Here is a 9274-nt window from a genome sequence, read left to right on the forward strand (position 1 = left end):
GAGTGTGTGTTGTTGCCGTCACAGACTATGCATCCGACTGACTGACAGCGGGAATGGCAAACCTTGGGCCTTTTCGGTATTTCTATTTAGGTGAGTGAGAGGAAATTGCGGCTTTTTGTTCGGTATTTTTGGCCAATGCTTTGGTGCTGTCACTCGTTCGCGCGGGCGGGGAGGAAAAGTTTCTAGTTTTCAGTGGAAAAATCGAGGAAGAAGTGGTTTTTTTTAATGATTTTGAGAATTTTTTCCCAAAAATCAGAGAATTTCTCAGCTGTTTTGACGTAAGTCTAGAGGAATTGTGCTTAAATTGAGGGATTTTGGCTTCTGAGTGGAAGCATTGTAATCGTGCTATTTTGACATTGTCTAATTTTGATTGGAAATGATGTAGAATGGTCTGAAACGTAAAAATACGAAGTTTGGCAATCATGTCTGGTGGTCAATTTTTAGAAAATTGAGTAATTAAGTGGCTAAGTAATTCCAAAAAATCTGAAATTCTGTCAGATTATAGGTCCCAATGAGGACTAACTCTGTGCAAAATTTCAGCCCGATCGATCTAAGAGTTTTTGAGAAAAAGCCATTCGTTTTTAAATCGTTTTCCGCAAATATCTTCAAAACTAGTGGACCGATTTCGATTTTTTTGTCTTCAAAATATTCGTTCCGATGCCTTCTATCTAAATCAATCAAAACATATACACCCGTTCATACAAAGTTTTCGAGATATTCCCGTTTTTCAGTTTTTTCATAAAAAACTTTGTAATCACTCTAGCTCGTGTAAAAATCGAGATGTTAACTTGAAATTTGGACAGACTCTTCCTCTCACGATAACAACGGAAAAGCTTGACATTTTTAACAACGACAAAGTCCCATGTAATTTTTGTGTATTTCTTCATTAACGAATCAGTTAATTTCTTGCAAATTCAAGTAACTCTCGATTTTCAGGTCCATATGGCTCTCAAAAACCTTGAAAAATTTGGAAATTCAGGCAACAACTTTTTTCATTGAGTCATCAATCGATCGCTTAACATGAAAAAAACAATCTTCTTGACTTCAGTAGCGAAGTGGTAGAACGGTATAAGTCAATTTTGACTATTGACCAGTTTTCAATAAATATCTCGGAATCTAAGGGAGATAGCGAAATTTTTGTTATAACCTTTTTTGTAGAGCCGATTGAGAGCTACAACAAATGTAATTATGAAAATTTCGCTATCTCCGTTAGATCCGGAAATATTCCTCAAAAACTCAGTGGGGAGATCAGTCGACTCGAACCGGTTTACCACTTCGTAAAATTCCCTTTACGCACCCGTGACGAAAAAATTCCAACAGTAGCACAGTCTTATCCTCATTACAATATCTCATCAGTAACTTCGATATAGAAACTAGAAACTTTTTCTCTCTGTGCATGACGATAAGAATTTTTACCGAAATATTAATAACTCGCACGTACCGGAACTGTCAATACCTCTGCATGATGAAATCGTTAATCTTTTTGGTTAAATTCATGTGAGTTTTTCCAGGCTTTTTTTTCTCTGTCCGTTCGCCTTCACTCTACATTCTTTTTTCTCATCCGTAAAAAACCATTTGTGAAAAAGATTAATTGCCTCTCTCCGCTTGACCAATTCCGCCTGTGTCACGTTCTCAGGTGGGAAAACTGAGCGGCCCTCACGTGTCCGGTGTTACGCGTGTACATGTCTTGATGGATACATCTCCAAAGCCCGCTCTGTCGAAGAGTGAAAGCAATTTTTTCCCCTGCCGTTCTTCCCTCGCTTGTTTCCTTCAATTCGGTTTTTTTCGTCGTCTTCTCACTGCTGATGGGACATAGGGCTTCACTTGACGGCTTCTCGTTTGTCGCATTTTACGAGTGAACGGGAATTGGCAATAACATGGTGGGAATTTTTGGATGAAATACTCGGTACAGTTCTTGGGAATTTCTATTGAGCGATAGCTTCATTGAAATTCCAGGGAATTTCGGAATGGAAAACTCATGATTTCATGGGTTTTTCTGTAAAATTATGAATTTTGAAATTAATTCTGGGAATTTTTGGCTGAAATTCCCGGAACACCTCTTAGGAATTTTTCTCAAGTATTTCATTGAAATTCCAGGGAATTTCGGAATGGAAAATTCATGATTTCATGGGTTTTTCTGTAAAATTGCGAAATTTGGATTTAATTTTGGGAATTTTTGGCTTAAATATCCAATATGCTTCTTGAGAATTTTTATCAAGTGATTGTTTCATTGAAATTCCAGGGAATTTCGGAATGGAAAATGCATGATTTCATGGGTTTTTCTGTAAAATTGTGAAATTTGGATTCAATTTTGGGAATTTTTGGCTGAAATATCCAATATGCTTCTTGAGAATTTTTATCAAGTGATTGTTTCATTGAAATTCCAGGGAATTGCCCAATGGAAAAATCACGATTTCATAGTTTTTTTTCGTCAAATTGTAATTTTTTAATTGTAAATTTTGAAATCAATTCTGGGAATTTTTGGCTGAAATACCCGGTACACTTCTTAGGAATTTTTATCAAGTGCAAGTTTCATTGAAATTCCACGGAATTTCGGAATGGAAAATTGATGATTTCATAGATTTTCCGTAAAACTGTGAATTTTTACGCGAATTGTGATGAAGGGAATTGGCAATCCAATTTTGGTGAATTTTTGAATAAAATACCCGATACACTTCTTGGGAATTCCTATCAAGCGATAGCTGCGATGAAATTCCAGGGAGTTTCGGAATGGGAAATTCATGATTTCATGTTTTTTTCCATGAAATTGTGAATTTTTGAATCAAATTTGGGATTTTTTGGCTGAAATAGCTGGCACACCTCTTGGGAATTTCTATCAAGCGATGGCTTCATCGAAATTCCAGGGAATTTCGTTGCGACAAATTCACGGTTTCATGAATTTTTCCGTCATGATTTTTGAAATCACCAGCGAATTGTGATGAATGGAATTGGCAATACAATTTTAGGAATTGTTGGCTGAAATACTCCATACATTTGGGAATTCCTATCAAGTGCTTCATTGAAATTCCTGGGAATTTCGCCATGATTCACGATTTCATTAATTAGCGATTTTAAGAATTTTTCCATTAAATTGTGGCTTCTGAAATCATCACCAAATTGAGATGAACGGAATTGGCTATACAATTTTGGGAATTGTCGCTTCAAATATCTAGTACACCTGGGAATTCCTATCAAGCGACAGTTTCATTGCAATTCCAGGGAATTTCATCATGGAAAACTCACGGGCAGGTTTTTTCCCTAAAATTATGAATTTTAAAATAATTATTAAATTATGAATCAATGAAATCGTGAATTCCAGTTCACTTGTTACATGAGAACTCGTGAAAATCATGAAAATTCATGTGAATAGATTCTTGAATTTTCAATTTAATGGAACGGTCCACGTGATTCGGGATTCCATATTCATATTTAGATTAAAAATTTAAGTCTCGTCTTTTTGTTGCTAAGAAAATTGGAATTCCATTAAATTCCGAGGAATTTCGTGATATCCGAACCCCCTAAACCGTCTCAAAATATCCGAATGACCATCAAAGAAGCCAATGCATTATTCGGGACTACATATTCATGTTTAGATTGAGAATTCAAGTCTCGTTTTTTTGTTGCTAAAAAAATTGGAATTCCATTCAATTCCGAGGAATTTCCTGTATAATATCCGACCCCCCCCAATCGTCTCAAAATATCCGAAGCACCATCAAGAAGCCAATGCAATATTAAATTTCAGTAGAAAATATTTTCAAAAACCCCATTCCTCGGCTCCAACAATTCCACAATAAAATTTGAGCATCGTAAATTTTCACAACTACAATGCTCTCGTGTAGAAACAAGCAGAAACAACATCGTTTGACGGCGGGAAATATTTGCATGTGAATTCGAGTGACTGCAAAAATGTTGCCAATACACTGAAGTCACGTTGTTTAGCTTGCCTCGCGACGAATTGAATGGGAGACGGGGCTGGAAAAAGTTTCAAAGTAAAATATAGGGTGCGGGGTTGTATAAAGATTGCCCGGAGGAGTTTCAACGGCGCCGTTGAATCGTTCGGGACAAATACATCCACTGATTGGTTACTGCTTCTCGTAGGAGATCGCTGGAAATGGGATTAAGGGGGTGAGATCCTTACACGCAACTCATTTCAGCATCGATTGACACTCGCGTTCAATTTGTGTCACTGAATATCTTCATTTGAGAATGGTAGGAAAAAATCATGACAGAATGCGTGTGTGTACATGGGATTGCTATTAATTACACGGAAAATGCTATAGGATTCAGGAATAGCCAAATTCAAAAATATAATTACCATTAACTATTGTAGCTGTCAATTAGTTAACATAACTCTTATATTTTTTGATTATTCAAGTATCATCAGTGCAAATATTCAAATTTTTAACTGTTTTATTTATCAATAATTGAGGTAGGAAGGTTGGCGCTTTTTCTGTAATCGAGATTAGAAATTTCTATGGATTTCTATGGATTTTTTTAGAGGCAGAGAGACAAAAATTCCTTAAGGATATTCAAGTACCTTTTACATCAAATTTTGTAGTAACGGAGAATTTTAAGTGTCTCAATCGTGGGGAACTGCGCCTTCGGGGTTCCAGTGGCATTAGACGGGCCAAAAAATACGGAATCAGCGTTCACTCGGCGGAAAAATTCGATTTTGACGAAAGTCGACTTTCCCCCCGAAATTCCTTGAAATACAATTGAAATTGTCACTCGATAAAAATTTTGAAACATTATAAACCCCTCGATTATTAAATCTGCGCAGACAATACTGATGAAAATTTATGGATCTATACATGTATATTTTCTGGAATGATATTAAATTTTTTTGACAGTGAGGGAGAATAACGGCGAATTGTGAAATGTGTTACTTCAAAGGGATGTGGCAGGTGGGACAGAGCAATGGAATATGAAAATGTAGGATTTATTTTCATTCCGGGGCGGGTGATATTAAACTCCCACGAGAATTTGAAGTAATGAAACAGAGAGTTATTGACTGTTTTATTTAGTAAAAAAAATTGAAACAGAATAACAATTTTTCATCGGCGAATGGAGTCGCTAGAATAATAAAAGGCACATAACTGAAACGGATTGATTTCTGTTGTACTCATTCAATGGAAAAAATTGTTCAAAGGTTAAAAGAACTCTTTCAAGTCTCACACAGCCATAACAATTTTATTCCTCGCGTAATTCTGAATTCGGAATGATCGAAACACTTGAATTTCTCGGAGAAGGCATTTGAATATCATGTTCCTAGTAAATAAAACTCCTTCGACTCAGCAGTAACGTCTGATGTTGGGAATTCTACGGCTCCTTTGCGCAAGAATTTAATCTCGGAAAAAAAAATCAAGTCCTTAACGAGAAATTTTTTTTCTCCGATGCTGGGGGCTTTTGAAATTCGTCCTTATCCGAATAATCTTAAAAAATCTCCTAGAAGCAAAAAAAAACTATAAATTGCCCCTAAAAAATGTGGACGAGCGTTGATGAAAAGCCCGGCGAATGTATCTGCCGTTTTCACAGGAAATTTAGCTCAAAGTAAGGAAAGAGGCTGAAAGAGCTTGAAACATTGAAACAGAATAACAATTTTTCATCGTTAAATGGAGTCGCTAGAATAATAAAAGGCACATAACTGAAACGGATTGATTTCTGTTGTACTCATTCAATGGAAAAAATTGTTCAAAGGTTAAAAGAACTCTTTCAAGTCTCACACAGCCATAACAATTTTATTCCTCGCGTAATTCTGAATTCGGAATGATCGAAACACTTGAATTTCTCGGAGAAGGCATTTGAATATCATGTTCCTAGTAAATAAAACTCCTTCGACTCAGCAATAACGTCTGATGTTGGGAATTCTACGGCTCCTTTGCGCAAGAATTTAATCTCGGAAAAAAAAATCAAGTCCTTAACGAGAAATTTTTTTTCTCCGATGCTGGGGGCTTTTGAAATTCCTTATCCGAATAATCTTAAAAAATCTCCTAGAAGCAAAAAAAAACTATAAATTGCCCCTAAAAAATGTGGACGAGCGTTGATGAAAAGCCCGGCGAATGTATCTGCCGTTTTCACAGGAAATTTAGCTCAAAGTAAGGAAAGAGGCTGAAAGAGCTTGAAACATTGAAACAGAATAACAATTTTTCATCGTTAAATGGAGTCGCTAGAATAATAAAAGGCACATAACTGAAACGGATTGATTTCTGTTGCACTCATTCAATGGAAAAAATTGTTCAAAGGTTAAAAGAACTCTTTCAAGTCTCACACAGCCATAACAATTTTATTCCTCGCGTAATTCTGAATTCGGAATGATCGAAACACTTGAATTTCTCGGAGAAGGCATTTGAATATCATGTTCCTAGTAAATAAAACTCCTTCGACTCAGCAATAACGTCTGATGTTAGGAATTCTACGGCTCCTTCGCGCAAGAATTTAATCTGAGAAAAAAAAATCAAGTCCTTAACGAGAAATTTTTTTTCTCCGACGCTGGGAGCTTTTGAAATTCGTCCTTATCCGAATAATCTTAAAAAATCTCCTAGAAGCAAAAAAAAACTATAAATTGCCCCTAAAAAATGTGGACGAGCGTTGATGAAAAGCCCGGCGAATGTATCTGCCGTTTTCACAGGAAATTTAGCTCAAAGTAAGGAAAGAGGCTGAAAGAGCTTGAAACATTGAAACAGAATAACAATTTTTCATCGTTAAATGGAGTCGCTAGAATAATAAAAGGCACATAACTGAAACGGATTGATTTCTGTTGTACTCATTCAATGGAAAAAATTGTTCAAAGGTTAAAAGAACTCTTTCAAGTCTCACACAGCCATAAGAATTTTATTCCTCGCGTAATTCTGAATTCGGAATGATCGAAACACTTGAATTTCTCGGAGAAGGCATTTGAATATCATGTTCCTAGTAAATAAAACTCCTTCGACTCAGCAGTAACGTCTGGTGTTGGGAATTTTACGGCTCCTTTGCGCAAGAATTTAATCTCGGAAAAAAAAATCAAGTCCTTAACGAGAAATTTTTTTTCTCCGATGCTGGGGGCTTTTGAAATTCGTCCTTATCCGAATAATCTTAAAAAATCTCCTAGAAGCAAAAAAAAACTATAAATTGCCCCTAAAAAATGTGGACGAGCGTTGATGAAAAGCCCGGCGAATGTATCTGCCGTTTTCACAGGAAATTTAGCTCAAAGTAAGGAAAGAGGCTGAAAGAGCTTGAAACATTGAAACAGAATAACAATTTTTCATCGTTAAATGGAGTCGCTAGAATAATAAAAGGCACATAACTGAAACGGATTGATTTCTGTTGTACTCATTCAATGGAAAAAATTGTTCAAAGGTTAAAAGAACTCTTTCAAGTCTCACACAGCCATAAGAATTTTATTCCTCGCGTAATTCTGAATTCGGAATGATCGAAACACTTGAATTTCTCGGAGAAGGCATTTGAATATCATGTTCCTAGTAAATAAAACTCCTTCGACTCAGCAATAACGTCTGATGTTAGGAATTCTACGGCTCCTTCGCGCAAGAATTTAATCTGAGAAAAAAAAATCAAGTCCTTAACGAGAAATTTTTTTTCTCCGACGCTGGGGGCTTTTGAAATTCGTCCTTATCCGAATAATCTTAAAAAATCTCCTAGAAGCAAAAAAAAACTATAAATTGCCCCTAAAAAATGTGGACGAGCGTTGATGAAAAGCCTAGCGAATGTATCTGCCGTTTTCACAGGAAATTTAGCTCAAAGGAAGGAAAGAGGCAAAAAGAGCTTGAAACATTGTTCCACATCATCACGTGAAAACAAAAAAAAATGAGAGAATGGATGCGATGTTTCGAAAGACTAAAAATGAGATCGTTGAGGTGAAAAGTAATTCATGGGACATTTTAAACGCACATATTCGGTGTTTCTTCGGGCGGCATTTCGTCGGCATCAGTGAGACTGGGCTATCAAATAGTTCCAGTCGATGGACTTCATACGACACATCCTTTCTGAAAAAAAGGCATGGGCAATAGCTCGAATCGAAAATGAGAACTGGAACATGGCGGTTTTCATGAGTACAGTTGTCTTGGGTCCAATTTTCATGCACGGAGAGAAATGTTGAGTAAAAATTACGGAACTCACAATTCACTCACCGATTACGGACTCGGCCCAAGAAATTTAAGTGACGGTATCGTAATTTTTCACAGGAGATTCAGATAACAATTACGGAACGCTCCGTACACTGAGAGAAAAAATTATTCCTGCCAAGGATTGATATTCTCGTCAGAAGATAATATTTTTTCAGAACGAATTTTTCCAGGACAGTCATTTTCAGAGAGTCCAAGTCTATCCTAAAAAATTACAGTGATATTGAACAATCTGATTATTATGCTACATATGACCTTGACAAAATGTTCTCCGATATCTTCCGGATTTTACAAATTGGCGATTTTCTCAGGTAAAGAAAATTGGAATAATTCCAAATGTTAATAATTATTATTGGAGTTTCTTCGAGGTCATATGCAGAAGAATATTCTTATAGATCACCATAATTCTCACGCTTGGAACTGATTTCGGAGCACCTGGAAATGACTGGCCTGGAGAAATACGTTCCAAAAGAGATATTTTCTTCTACTAAGAGTATGAAAAAGATATCACCAATAACATTTTCTTGGAAGGAATAAATTTTTTTCTCAGTGTAAAAATTCCGTGACAGTTCCGTAAAATGTCCTACACCCACATTTCGCTCCGGAATTACGAAAAAGATACGTAAATTTTATTGAATATTTCACTCTAAACTGTGCTCCAGAAGGAATTGAATTGTAATTACGATTAAAATCTTATTCAGTGAGCGTAGGAATTAGAGCATGAACAAATCATCCATCGTAATATGAAAATTCAAGAGCTGTAAATTGGGACATGATTCTCATCGGTCGTATTGCTTCTAGCAATGAGAATGAATACAAACAATTAATTAAAAAAACCAACATCGATTCCGACAGGAAAAAGGGCATCAAGCGCCAAGCGACCGGATCGCCGCTAAAATCCAAATATGTAACCACAGGAGGGAGAGTCGTTGTGGAAACCGAATAAAATGGAAATTTCCGTACGGCATCATTCCTCCGTGCGCCCCCCGCTCTTTGTGTTGTATCAGCAGAACGCAATCGTCAAAATGTCAATGTGGGTCGTATCGAATCAAAGGCGTAACGTCAACCTGCAACGATCGATCGGGACATGTATGTCGTCACGGATGTGTTCATAAATTTTCTTGAAATTTTATGCTGTTTTATCCACCACCCGC

General features: G+C 36.5%; 1 protein-coding gene across 5 annotated transcripts in view; it reads left to right on the top strand.

The window, feature by feature from the left end:
- LOC107038850 (potassium voltage-gated channel subfamily KQT member 1) overlaps window positions 1–9274 on the top strand; it is a 61057-nt gene continuing 51783 nt past the window's right edge. For 4 of the 5 annotated variants that reach the window (XM_015258152.1, XM_015258153.1, XM_015258155.1 and 1 more), the window contains exon 1: window positions 12–90. The gene's annotated coding sequence lies outside the window, so the exon portion shown is untranslated. Of the gene's footprint in view, window positions 91–9274 lie in introns of all 5 variants that reach the window. The other variant, XM_015258156.1, reaches the window with a different exon arrangement.

This window comes from Diachasma alloeum, unplaced genomic scaffold, assembly GCF_001412515.2.
Source record: "Diachasma alloeum isolate Michigan unplaced genomic scaffold, Dall2.0 Dall_scaffold_00289, whole genome shotgun sequence".
NCBI lineage: Eukaryota > Metazoa > Arthropoda > Insecta > Hymenoptera > Braconidae > Diachasma > Diachasma alloeum.